Below are 14,671 nucleotides of genomic sequence, written 5' to 3' on the forward strand. Positions count from 1 at the left end.
TGCAACTCAGAACCAAACCCTTGTTTTCAATGCAAAAATTTCGTAGAGTTTCCCCCCAGCAAAAGGTGCGAGCAAGAATGGGCTTTATGAGAGTTTTAGCATAGAAATCGTGTATTGCTTGCTTGTATTTTTTCATTGAGCAAGGGAGGTATTTATAGACCATTTTAAGGAAAAGTTTCTTCATTTAACATAGATCATTTTGGTAACTTTTCAAAAGATATTAATTCAAAGAATCAATTTTGAAAAACTTCTCACAAGTTTGAATTTTAAAATTCCCCACAGAGTCAGTTGGCTGACCCACTCGACTGGATCATTTTTTGCATTAGTCAGTCGGCTAGACAAGTGCTAACACCATGCATTCTGTCTCTCAAAAATAAATTCTGATAAATTGTCAGTCGACTAACTGAACGACATTCAAAATAGTCGGTTGGCTGGGCACTGTTAGTTGGCTGGGCATTTTCAGTTTATTGAGTCAGTCGGCTGGACAGTTAACTTTGATGAAGGTTTCCTGTTAGTCGAATGACTGAACCATATTGAAATATGGTCAGTCGGATGGGTACTATCAGTTGACTGGGTACTAAGTCAGTTGGCTGGGTATCGAGTCAGTTGGCTAGGCCGTCCTTTTTTTTAAATATTTTTTTTTATTTTTTGATTTCTTTAAAATCTAGTTTACTTGAAAAACTTAATTATAACTTTTCAAAAACATTTTTAAGAGTTTTTCAAGTGCAAGTCTCTAAGTTTTTGTATCTTAAGGAGTTTCACATATCTAAATAGAAATGGCTTGAAGTACTTATAAATATCTTTCTAAGCATGATCTCTTTAATCACTAAGTCTTGCAGCCTCTTGAGATTCACTTTTGACTTCAAGATCTGCTTGGACTTTAAGCTCTTCATTTTTTGTTCATTGATTCAATATACTGAAAAGCTTTCACTTGATTGAAAATGATCTCCAGCTTGCTTCCATAATTAAACGTGAGTGTCCTTTTACTTAGACCTGAAATAAAGCCACTCAACAACACACGTTAAATCATCTTTCATTCTGTTATCATCAAAACAAGATTGAAAAGCGCAATTAGGCCAACAATTTGGGAATTGATTGCTTCGGGTGAACTTGTGTTAGAGAAAGTTCACACATTTGAAAATGTAACAGATATTCTGAAGAAATTAGTTACTTCTAAGAAGTTCAAGCATTGCTTAGACTTACTCCATGTCTCTAATTGATAAAGAGAGACAAACCCAAACCTAACGTTTTTCAAGTTCAAGGTGGAGCAGATCATGTTTTTCGACACTCTCATAAGGGGCGTATAATCACCAAGGTCAAGATTTTTATTTATGGCTCTTATAATTTTGTTTTGATAAGAAAAGAAGGAAGAATGAAAAACATGAAGGGGGCAGTACAACAGACGTCATCGATGAAAGCCTTGTGTTCATCGATGAGGGGAGAACAGAGGTTTGTTGACAAAGGCTCTGAAGTTCATCGACGAATAATTACCGAGAGTAGGAAATTTCAAACTTCTGGCATCATCGACGAAAGCCTTATATTCATCGAAGAAGGTTCTTCTTGGTCTCGTCGACAAAACCCTGTGTTCGTCGACGAGAGGCACCTAGACTGTGGTAGTTTCTTCAGAAATTTGAATTTTTAAACGTTCGGTGTTTAGGCAAACGAGGGGAAACCCCTGAGGAACCTCTATATATGTCATCTGGGCATATTTTGAGTGAGAGTGATCATTTGAGAAGTGTATTGTGTACATTTTGATTTCCATAGTGGCTTTTGTGTGTCATTACTTCCGTGGATGTAGGTTTTGCTGAACCACGTAAATCTTCGTGTTGATCTTGTTCTGGTTGTGTGTTATTTACATTTACTTGTTGTTTATTCCATTGTGCATCTTAATTATTCGATCCATATTTCAGCAGCTTGATCCTCATTTTTCCTCTTAAGATTACTGATTATTGAGTCTAGAGTATTTTTACCCTTTTCTTGCAACTTTTTTTTGGTTTTGAGACATCTTGGTAATTTTATTTTCTAGTTCAGAAATATATAAGTCTTTTTCATTATCCCTAGAAGTTTTGGACTTTAGATCCTCTTTTCTTTTATCACCTTCTCATTCTTGCTTTCTAGTCTATTGATTTTTAATTCTTTTTCTCTTTCCACAAGTTTTTGAGATTCCAACTCTTTCATTATACCTTCATTCTTATTTTTCAATGATGTGTATCTTTTAATCATATTAACTAGAATCTTATGCACCTTGAATAGTTTATTTTGAAGTTCTTCATAAGAAGACATACTTTCATCATTGGATTCTTCTGCTAAGTCATCACAAGAATTATTAAAATTTTTGGATGAGAAACTTTGTTCTTCATCATTATCCCATGCCATAAAACAATCAACCTCTTGGTCACTTAATTCATTATCTGAACTACTTGTACTCATATGATCTCAAGTAGTTGCTTTCATTGCCTTTTTCCTTTTCTTTATCTGAAATCTTTCTTAAGTTGTGGATAATCCGATTTTATATGTCCAACTTTCTTACAATTATAGCATGTTGGAGGTTTAGCCTTTGTTTTATTTTTACTGATTGCCTTTTCTTTTTCTTCATCTAATTTTGAGTTTCATATTTTTCTTGTAAATTTATTCTTCCTTCTAAGAATTGCAAGTTTCTTGGATAGGAAGGCTATTTCATTTTCATCCATCTCTTCTTCATCTTCATCACTAGAGTTTTCGTTTGATGTTTTAAAAGCAATGGATTCATGAGGTTTAGATTTTCCACTTCTTTCGTTCATAGCCATCTCATACGTGAGAAGGGATCCTATAAGTTCATCTAGTGAGGTGTTTTTAAGATTTCTTCCTTCCATTATAGTTGTGGCTTTTGGTTCCCAAACGGGTGGAAGACCTTTAAGGATTTTACGGATCAACTCATAAGTGGATTATACATATTTGTTATTGATTCGTCAGGATTCATCCTAAAAACTTTGTATTCACTAGTCAATATATCTATTCTATTATCTCTAACATCCACGGTACCTTCATAGGTTACCTTAAGTTTATCCCAAATTTCCTTTGCAGTTTTACAAGCCATGACTATTAAATTCATTAATATCAAGTGCACAATATAAGGCGTTTATAGCACTAGAGTTGACTTGCAGCATTTTATGATCAATTTCAGTCATATCTTTTTCTTCCTTAGGAACTTCTTGTCCATCTACTAGTTTGATAGGAATTAAGTCATCATTTGTAACAACCTCCAAACTTTCCAATCCATGGTTTGAAGATAAATCCTCATTCATTGTTTCCAAAAAGTGTAATTAAGTCCACAAAAAATAGGTGGTCTAGTTGAGGATTGATCCTCTCCAAAGGGAGCTACTCCTAGGTGTGTCATATAGATCATTATGAAGCTTCTAGTTAGGATTTGTTACAACCCTGCTCCGATACCAATTGAAAGTTAAGGTGTAGTCCCAAGGGGGGGGGTGAATTGGGTTATTAAAATTTTCTTTTAACTCTTATTATAAATTTGCAACCTTTTGTTCATTTAGTGAACACACAAGTTTGTTTTAACTTCTAATGCTTAGTTAGATTAACCACAACCCAATAATTCTCAACAATATCAATTAAACAAACATTAAATCATTCAACCACAATATCTCAATCAAGATATGATATGTAGTACTTTTGCAATTTTAAGCTTTTACGAGATCTCAAAGTAGAGTTTGTTTGTCACCCTGCATATATGAATTTGATTCAAGCCCTGTATGAATGGATTGTGTTTCCTCAATACAAACCACAACTCAAACTTCCAACAACTCAAACTTTAAATAAACTTTTACTTAATTTATCTTGAGTGTTAACCAATTAACGTACTCCCTTTGAGGTTTCCGTAGTTTTTATTGATCAACCAATGCACTCTCTTTTGGTTTCCGAAATCCCAAAAACAAATTAAACCTTGGTTTATTTAATTTTCAATCCACATAGTATATATGATCAAGAATTAAAATCCAACCACGCAGTTAATATAAACAAGAAATTTAATGAGAGTAGGGAAGAGAGTGAGACCGAGATTTTTTACAAGGTTTAGCTTATACCTAGCCTACGTCCTCGCCTTAGGCCAACCACCTAAGGTTTCCACTATACAACTCCTTTTCGGGTGAAGCAAACCGTTACAATCCTTCCTTCAGGGTGGAGCCCTTTCTCCAAGCGATACCCTACGCTTGGTCACTCCTTCAATAGGTTAGAGCAACCTCTCCAAGTGATACCTCACGCTTGGTTTAACAACAATTCAAGAACATGAACCATCTACAAAATAAGAAACAAATATTGATGTACAAAGACACTTTCCAAAAGAGTAGATTAGTATAATTGAAATCTATATACTTCAATCAAAATCACAATATGGAAAGATGAAGTTCAAGAAGATATCACCGGGGTTCTTTCTTTGTTGTAAAACTCGGTTAAGAACACAAGAACCGTGGCCTTTAAATCAACAAAATCTCATTAGTGAAATTTAGAAATTGATTGCACAAGAGAGCTTTGAGAGAATTGGGAGATTTGAGAGCAAGAAAGCTTAATTGCTATATTTTCTTCGTGAATTTAATCCTTAGCCTTTGGGGGTTATTTATAGATGAGAAATCAAGTCTATTTCATGTTCCCCAAGTGATTTAGAGTGTTTCCCAAGTTTATAGAAAGTTTGGAGCATAAGAAATACGAATTTGAATTTAAAAACTTTTAAAAAAATAGTCATTAACAGTGTTCAGTCAACTGAGGAGTCGGGTTCAGTCTTCTGAAGTTCTTTAAAACAGTGAAATTTTAACTAAAAACAAGGTCAGTCGGCTAAAGTGACAAGTTCAATCATTTGAGGCTATACTACCTCTTTAGAAATTCATCTAGAAATTTTTAAGAAGACTGAACTTAATCTTCGGTCACCTAATAGCTTCGACCTTCTTTCATTATTTTTGCCATAAATTTTTCTATGCCATTCAAAATTAGACGTTTGTGGTATAAAAAAAAAAAAAGCGTAGAGAAAAGCCCACAACTTTCATGTTGAACACTTTTTAGGATAATGAGTGTTTGATAGAAAAAGATGTACAACAATGTGGATATAAAAAAAAAAAAATAACAGAATTTGGAAAATCCCGTTTAAGTGATTTTTATTCCAAAAATAATTTTAACCTTTTTAAAATAACTTCTGACCTTATAGAAATATTTTTCAAGTATTTTAAAAGGTATTTAGGTGTAAGAAATTAACCTAAAAGCTTCATACATTCATATTGAAATTGTTTGAAGTACTTACATAAAGACTTCTTAAGACTTTGACATTCTAAGAACTTAAGTCTTCATGCTTGTCTTTCTTTGACTTCATCTTGTCTTCAAGCTTTAACATACTTTAAGCTTTTAGCAAGTTCTCTTTAATATTCATGTTTTCATGATCTTCAAGATTTATTAGATCATCTTTGAATCCATGCCGCTTAATATTATTTAAGCTTCATTTGATCATCTTTCTTTGGAGTATAAGTTTTCAATGATCCTTGTGAGCACTTGACCTTGTATTCTCATACTTGAATTCTGAAATATCATCACTTAACCAAATATGTTAAGTTCCTCTTATTTGTTATTATCAAAATAAGATTTTAAGCCTTGTAAGGTGATAGTACGAAGAATAATGCAGAATTAAAAGCAGTTCTAGAAGGAATTTGTTTATGCAAACGACTTCATTATTTTAATGTGATTATTGAAAGTGACTCACGAATTGTTGTTGATTGGTTACGGAAAGGTAGATGTACCTTGTGATATCTTTGGTATTTTTGGGAGGACATCGTGGCGGAGTTAGAAGGAGTGAATTTCATGATGATCCATCAATATAAGGAAGACAATAGTGCGGCTGATTTTCTTATTAGAGAAGGAAAAATGAAAAATAATGTCATCTACGAAAAACAACATCTTTTATCACATTCTTTGAAAGGTATCCTTCGGATGGATAGGTTGGGCCTCACTTCTTTTCGTCATTAGTTCAATCTCTCGATTTTTGTTTGGTGGGTTTAGATTTGTTTAAACTAGGCATGTTTAGAATTGTTTCTTATTTATCATTGTTTGGATTGTGATCCTGGTTTGGTTGGTTGTTTATGTTGTTCTTGGGAGGGCTTTAATTTCTTTGTCTGTAATCTTCCAATTCTTATTTTGTAATCACAATATTCATCCACCAAAAATGAAGACATATCAATAAAAATTGCGTTTCTTTTACTTACACTGAGTAAGATCATTGAAAAATTCAAAAAAGTAAATCGTCATGCTAAAACACTTTCTTTCAATCATGAAATTGCAGCTGGCAGTATAGAATACATGTTTTTTTCTATTCGCTTTCTTTTTAAAACTAGAAAATGTTTTGGGAGTATATATCAAAGTGCCTTGGGGATTACTGTGAGAGAGGAGGGCAGATTGGTAAATTTTGTTTTTTAGCATTGCATTAGTTCTTTGGGTTTCATCCTTAAGGAGATGGCTTACAAAGAACACCCTTCTTCCCAGAAAATTGTAATACATTAAAATGACTTACAATATTATCATTTTTTGTCTAAAATTTACAAAATTCAAACCTACAGTCTGAAATCCACGGTCCCAAACAACCTGAGATGAATTATTTTTTGGAGTCCGAAAACATTTCTCCAATTTCATAAGTACCGGAGATGGTTCCTATAAAGGATGTAAAAAGGGAACAAGCGAAAGATGTCACACAATATATAAGGAAATTGGTGCAGCATTTCTTCTGCCAGAGTAAGAAAGATATTGCTACAACTGGGCTGCAACTAAATTGCATATGCAAATTGGCAAGAACTAGCAACCCACTGGCCTGATTACTGTCAAGAAGATTTCAGGATTCATGGTCAGAACACCAGTAGTTCACCAGTTGACAAATCCTTGATCTAGTTACCGGCCGGAGAACTGACTGACTGATGCAGTGGCGTTGGACGTTGAGGAGGATTTGGTAGAGGTGGACGTGTCTGCCTGAACCCTTTGGTGCGAATCAACAAAAACAGGTTGAGTTTGGGGTTTATGATCCACAGAACCCTTACTAGCAGAACCACTACTTCAGACATTGCTGGCCTGGAAGCGACTGATGACTGAGTGCACATCAAGGCTATCTCTATGATCCTCTTCACATCCTCTGCTTTGTACTCATTTGGGTCTAAGCTGTTATCCACCAACTCTATATGCATGTCTTTCTCGTACAAATTCCATGCCTATTATCCCTCATACAACACACAAATACAAGACTGATAAATCTAAGCAACACAATCAGACTAGAAGATAAAATTCGGAGTCAAATAAGGTTCTTGTAATGCACAAACAATGCAAATGCAGATATTGATTTCACGCACACTGCAGAGTAAGACGTGTTGCATTTACCCGTTGAAGGAGGAATTCAGATTCAGGGTCAAGCTTCGATTCGTTGCTTTTTCTGCCACTAATGATTTCGAGAATGACAACACCGTAACCATAGATGTCAACCTTCTCAGACAACTGTCCATGAATTGCATACTCAGGCGCCGTGTAATCCCTAATGCATGAGAATTAGTCAAAGGGAAAAAGATTCCCAGTTAGTCAACACTTTCTGATTATTTGGTTATTGTTAGTCCAAAACTGCAATGAGTTCGATCATATTGTTGTTTTAATTGCATTCAAGTAAGTCACAGCTTTTTTATACATGACTGAAATATGACAAATCCAAAATCCGAGCTCCCAAGTACAACCAAGAAACTGTTAACCAATATGAACACATGAAATGCAAATTTATCTAGTGTCATGACTGAAGTATGACAAACCCAAAGTCCGAGCTCCCAAGTACAACCAAGAAACTGTTAACCAATATGAACACATGAAATGCAAATTCATCTAGTGTGAGTGATGCTTTTGCAAGAAGTGGACTAACAATTCGTATTCGCACATTTATTCTAACTACTCACAGTGTGCCTGCAAAATTGGTGCTTAGATGACTTCGATCCCCAGGCATAAGCCTTGCCAACCCAAAATCTGCAATTTTGGCCTGGAAATCATCATCCAGAAGAATATTGCTTGACTTTATATCTCGGTGTATGATACGAACATGGAATTCCTCATGTAGATACGCCAGGCCCCTTGCTGTGCCAATGATTATGTCAAATCGCTGTTTCCAGCTGAGAGAACCCCTTCTTTCACCTGTTGAGTGCCAAAGAATTTTGGGCAGAACGCAGAATAAAAAAAAGAAAAAAAAAATTCAATCCTAGTTTCCTTTTATTCCTTCATAGAACTCAATGAAACAAAAGAGATCAAAATGTAGGCCAATAATAAGAATCATAATAATAAAAAGGGGACCATGTGGCGAGAAATATGCTTTTCTTCAATTAAATAATTTACATGATTTACACTTGAAATGGGAGAAATGGCACAAAAGAAGAAGAAGAAGAATAAGAAGCACCGAATAAATGATGAGGGTTGCATTAGGCTCTTGATGCCTAGCCCAAAACTTGTAGATCCTATGATATGAATCATCACCAAATGTTCAACAAGGGATTCCTTACAAGCAATGCATTGCACTTATATAACCTCTGCGTAACAAGAAATGGACAAGGATGATCTAGGTTGGGCCATTCTAAATGGAAAAGGATCAAGAAGGTAGTACAAGAAACTAGGTTAGACTAGTAACTTGGAACTACGAACAGTTATGGGAAAAAGCATGTAGTTAGTTGATAGAATTAGAAGTGTAACTGAGTCAAGCTTACTCACGAACTACTCAGGCTCGACTTATCCCCTAACTTGACTCGACTCGACTCCATTTTACTCAAATTCGAGCTACTCAAGTATTTTTAGTGAAATGAGTTCGGGTTCAATAATAGTACTCGAGTCAAGTTTTGAGCCTAATCAAGCTTTTTAATTTTATTATTTTTATATTATGTATGTTTTATATATATTGTAAAAATATTTAATAATATATGCATATTATATATATCTATATATGTATATAACATTAATTTATAATCAAGTCCAGCTTAATCAAGTTGAACTCAAGTTTTATGAACTTGTAACTACGTTGAGTTTGAGTTTAACAATTATGAAATCGATTGAATTCAAGTCGAGTTTCAAGTTTAATATTTTTGAATTTGCCTCCAAGAGACTGAGTAGGTAGGGGAGAAAGGTAGAGAAATTAGAAAATTGAGATTTAAAATTTGGTACAGGGGAAAAAGAAGAGCATAAAAATAGGGTGGGGATCATTGTAGATAATGACCTAAAAGATATTGTAGTAAATCTAGCTTAGAAGAATATTGGATAAAATCATAAAAATCAAGATAGCTTTAAGTCAAGGGACAATAAATTCCATTTGTGTACATGTATCATTGTATGCTCCCCTAGGTTTAATAGAAAACTTTAGAAGAGTTTTAGAAAGATATGGATAGTATCATATGAAGGATGCCAGGGTCTTAAAAAAAATCATAGGAGATTATTTTCATGAATATGGAGATAAAAATGAGACGTTACATGGAGACCATGGATATGGAGATAAAAATGAGTTTGGTGATATGATTTTAGATTTTGGCACTATCATATGATCTTGTTATAATAAACATGCTTTAAGAAAAGAGAAGAACACTAAATAATCTTTAAGAGTAGACAAAACAAAAGGCAAATAGATTTTTCTTAACTATGAATGGAGATTATTTATCTTATAAGGATTGTAAAGTTATCCCATATGAAAGCTAGACTACAAAACATAGAATTTTAGTATTAAAAATTTATACCAAAAACTAGAAGAGAAATAACAACATAAATCAACACAAGAGGATTAGGTAGTGAAGTTTGAAGAGAGAAAATATGGTAAAAGTTAAAGATAAAATGTTCAAATAGGATGATTGGACAATAGGGGATAATGTAGATGTGAACACTTTGTAAAAGGATAGCTAAAGAAGTTGTAGGTGAATACAAAAGAAGATTTTAGTGTAGTAAAGAAAGTTGGTGGTGAGATCAAAATGTCCAAAAAGCCATAAAGATAAAAGTACAATTTGATATAAAAAATGCGAACTTGTAGAAATATAGAAAACTTTGAAAAAGTATAAAGAAACGAGAAAAGATGCAAAAGGTCATTAGTGAAGCTAAACTTAAAGCTTATGATAATTTATATGCTTGACGAGATACAAAAGAAGGGGAAAGAGTAATACATAAACTAGTTAGAATTAGAGAAAGAAGGTGTAAAGATTTATGTAATGTAAAATGTATAAAGCATCAGAATGATAATCTTTTGGCAAAAGAAGATCGATGACATAAAAGAGAGGTGCCAAAGATACTTTAGTAAGTTGTTTAACGAAAACCAAATTAAAATCTTAAACCTAGAAGTGAAAAATGAAGAAAATACTAAAAAGTGAGAAATTTATAATACCAGATAACATCCTAATTGAAGTATGAAAATGTCTAAGAAATAAAGTATATATTGACTAATTCAACACTATTAAGAAAACCAAGAAAATGTTTATATACAGAAACATGAGTGATATCCAAAATTGTAATAATTATCGCAGAATGAAACTAATAAGTCATACGATGAAACCATGAGAAAGGATAATTGAAGAAAGAATAAAAATTGAAATAAGGGTCTCATAAAATCAATTTGGTTTTATGCTTAAGAGATTGACAACAAAAGCTGTTTATTTTCTAAGAAGGTTAACAGAAAAGTTAAGAGAAAAGAAAAGGGATTTGCAAATCATTTTTATTGACGTAGAGAAGGTATATGATGGATTACCTAAGGAAGTTCTATAGTGGGTTTTAGAAAATAAAGGAGTATGCAGCATATATACTAATGTCATTAAGGATATATATGATCATATGGTAACAACTAGTGCTGGGATTGCAGGAGGAGAATCTATAGAATTTTCAATCATAATAGGTGCACATCAAGGTTCGACTTTGAGCCCCTATTTGTTTGCTTTAGTGATCGATGAACTCACTAGGAATATCCAGAACGAAACCCCCCATTGTGTATATTATTTACATATAATATTGGATTGAATAAAGCAGGACTAAGGTAGGATTTAAGTTAGAATTTTGGAGAATAGCTTTAGAGTATAGAAGTTTTAGCATAAGTTGAAATGAATAGAACATATGAAATGTAATTTCAACCATGTAATGAGGAATATTAAAGATAATATTAAACTTGATAATCAAGAAATCAACAGTACTAGTAGATTTTGATATCTTGGATCTGTTAGACAAGTGAAAGTAGAAATTGAAGAGGATGTAGTGCATAAATTTAAACAAAGATAGGTAAAATGGAGGAGTGCTTCTAGTGTTTTGTGTGATTGAAGAATACCATTAAAATTAAAAGGAAAGTTCTATAAAATGGCTATAAGACTAACTATGTTATATGAATCAGAATACAAATTGGGCAACCAAGGAATAACATATTTAAAAAGTAAAAGTTATCGAAATGCGAATGCTAAGGTGGATTAGAGGTAAAAAAAATTTTAAAGGATAAATAAGGAATGAACATATTCATAATAAGTTAGGCATCACATTGATAGAAGATAAGAAAAGGCAGATGCAACTTAGATGGTTAGTGCATTGAAACTTCTAACCAAGTAGTACATCTAAGGAAGAGCAATTGTTATTAATGGTACTAGAAAAGATATAGATAGACCAAAAATAGCTTGGGATGACATAGAGAGGAAAGATTTAACATCTCTTTAGTTGAGGAAAATGCCCTTGATGATATCAATTAGCAGAAAATGATTCATATAACCTACATCACATAGTGAGACTTAAGACTTGTCGTTGTTGTTATTGTATAGCTCCATTGCTGACAACAGTGCATTGGAAGAAACTTCCTAATATATCAATTTTAAGTATAAATTTCACCTAAAAGTTAAGATTTTGCAATACTATTCATCAATTTCACATAGAAAAATTATTTGTTTCAACTTTAGGATATTAAATATCAAGGAAAGTTCTCTCTCTCTCTCTCTCTCTCTCTCTCTCTCTCTCTCTCTCTCTCTCTCTCTCTCTCTCTCTCTCTTGCAGAAGGAATGTATTTGAAATTTGGCATTTCGATTCGAGTGCCTACCATTGCACCAAAGCTACAACCGATAGTAAGAAAGCTACCCATCTATTGAAGCTCTAAGGTGGCTTTGAAGAGCTAATGACACCAAATGGGTTCAAACCAAGGACTTTCTCACGTTGATTCATAGCTTAATGCAACAATTAGGCTACACCATTTGATTTTATCCAATAACTATCCCTATTTGAAGAATACAATATTTCATAAATGAAAATTGCATGATTTTTTTGTCTCCTTGTCCTTTGGGGGTAAAAAAATAATCATTGTGTGCTTTCAACCAAGTTAATTAAACCATTCTTTTCCACAACATTTGAACAGTTGTAATGGAGAAACTTTTTGTATGCCTAAGGAGAGCAGTTCATATGGTAGAAACAAATGAAAGTCTTTCAAGAAAGATAAATCGAAGAGTGGGATAATTGAAACCAAGGCAAGATTGCATGTTTCTTATATCGAGACCCTCATCAAGTTGTCATCTATAGTTGTAAGTCATTATATAAATATAAGGATTTATAATATTATAGTCTATCCTTACAAGGACTTACAACTAAAACAGCTACAACTTTGATAATCTCATACAACCAAATCCCTTATATACCAAAATGAATGATATTTTGAGCTCTAGAATTTGTGGAATTATAGCCGGCACCGGTCCCTCCAACGTGGCCCTATGCCAGTCTACTGGATGCATGACGCTTGGCTCATGCTTGGAAAAATAATCACGTTAACGTCGTTAATCTAAAACCCCGGCGCGGACGAGTGCACGGCAATGCTGTCGGAATATTCTTGTCATTCCCAATCTCCACAGCCCAGTCGTTGGCGGCTCCATCTTCTTCTTGGCGGCCTTGACGAAGCAAAATAAAATTTCCACCAGCCATCAAAATCTCCAATGCAGAAGAAAATCTCTGGCAGCCACCAAATTTGTTTTCTGTTGCAGCAACATGACTCTTCACAACATGAGCTCTAGGTGGATGATTTAATTAGGCATTCTTAATATATTTTTTTAATTTTATTTTTATTTAAAATTAATTTTTTTAGATATATCAAATAATGTTAGCTATATGCATGGACATTCTATCCATCAAACACATAAATTTTATAAATAATATTAATATTATTATATTTAAAAAAAAAATTAGGACCCCAAAATATTTGAGGCCTAGGCAAGCACCTCATGGCCTTAATCAAAGCCAGCCCCGCCGTTGCTTACATTCCATGTGCTCTGTTTTGAGCTTCATTTTCAGAAAATCTCCGGCAACCACATTATCTCCAACGCATTAAACTTATGGATTCACAGGCAAATATTTTGAAGCTTCATCGGGAGCAATTTTAGGTTTCAATTTCATTTTGTGGGAAAGAAGCTTGATGTAATTTTTGGTTAAACTAAATTGAATTCACATAAATTAAAGATGCGAAGTTTAAACTTCCAAAATGCAGTTTAAGAGAAGATCCACTGAACTTACCGGCATCCACTGGCAGCGGAGGATGAGGAAAACCGAACCCTGCAAACGCCGTCAACGGCTGCCGGGGATGCGCCTCCGGCCGGTGCAAGGTAGAGATTTGTCCTCATCTTTTCCACTTTCGTTTCAAGTTTCATCCCCCATTTTGAGTATGAAATCATAAGAAAAAAAAAAAGCCATTGAAAGTCTTAATTTATGTTGCCTACCACCTGTTTGTTGAAATGTTTAGCTCGATGTATGTTCAATTATGTTGCCTACTATCCATTGAATTTGGTGGTTGCCAGAGGTTTTCTTCTGCGTTGAAAATTATTTGGTTGCCTGAGATTTTCTGAAAATGAAGCTCAAAACAGAGCACATGGAATGTAAGCAACGGAAAGCAAATTTGGTGGCTGCCAGATATTTTCTTCTGCGTTGGAGATTCCGACCGCTGGCCGAAATTTTATTTTTCTTTGAAAATTTTATTCTTAAAAATGAAACTGCTATTGAAAATTGAAATCTTTCAAAATTTTGTCCCGGTCGGAGCTGGAACGCGGGGCCGACATCGCTGGGTTCGTCAAGGCCGCCAAGACGAAGACGGAACCGCCGGCGACTGGGCTGTGGAGATTGGGAATCACAGGAATATTCGGACGGCATCGCTGTGCACTCGAGGGCGCCGGTGTTTTAGATTAACGACGTTAACTTCACGTGATTATTTTTCCAGTATGAGCCACGCGTCATGCATCCAATAGACCGGCATAGGGCCACGTACCGGCGCGGGCTATAATTTCCCCTAGAATTTTAACTATAAAAAGAAAGCAAAAGGAGAGTTGAACTTGTTTCTATAAATGAAAGATTATGAAGCACGAATAACTCAGCATTTCTTTGTCAGGCCATCTCTCCTAACAGCTACTTCTAATATCATAAGATATTCGCTTTGCGAATTTGATAGTTTTACTTACCAAATAAAAATTTATCCAGGCTGCTATTTGCCATGTATTCATAAACAAGTAGTAGTTCAGGTCCTTTGCTACAGCACCCAAGAAGTCGGATGAGATTACGATGATGAACATTGCTTATAAGCTTTACTTCTTTCTCAAAATCTGACTTTGCCTTGCTGGATTGGCCTATGGTCAACTTTTTCACGGCAACTATCTTTCCATTTTTAAGGATACCC

General features: G+C 34.2%; 1 pseudogene; it reads right to left on the reverse strand.

The window, feature by feature from the left end:
* Positions 1-6,503: 6,503 nt before the first annotated feature.
* The window catches only part of LOC131156285 (cold-responsive protein kinase 1-like), a 29,629-nt pseudogene continuing 21,461 nt past the window's right edge, over positions 6,504-14,671 (reverse strand).

The sequence above is a fragment of the Malania oleifera genome, chromosome 5, assembly GCF_029873635.1.
Source record: "Malania oleifera isolate guangnan ecotype guangnan chromosome 5, ASM2987363v1, whole genome shotgun sequence".
Lineage (NCBI taxonomy): Eukaryota > Viridiplantae > Streptophyta > Magnoliopsida > Santalales > Ximeniaceae > Malania > Malania oleifera.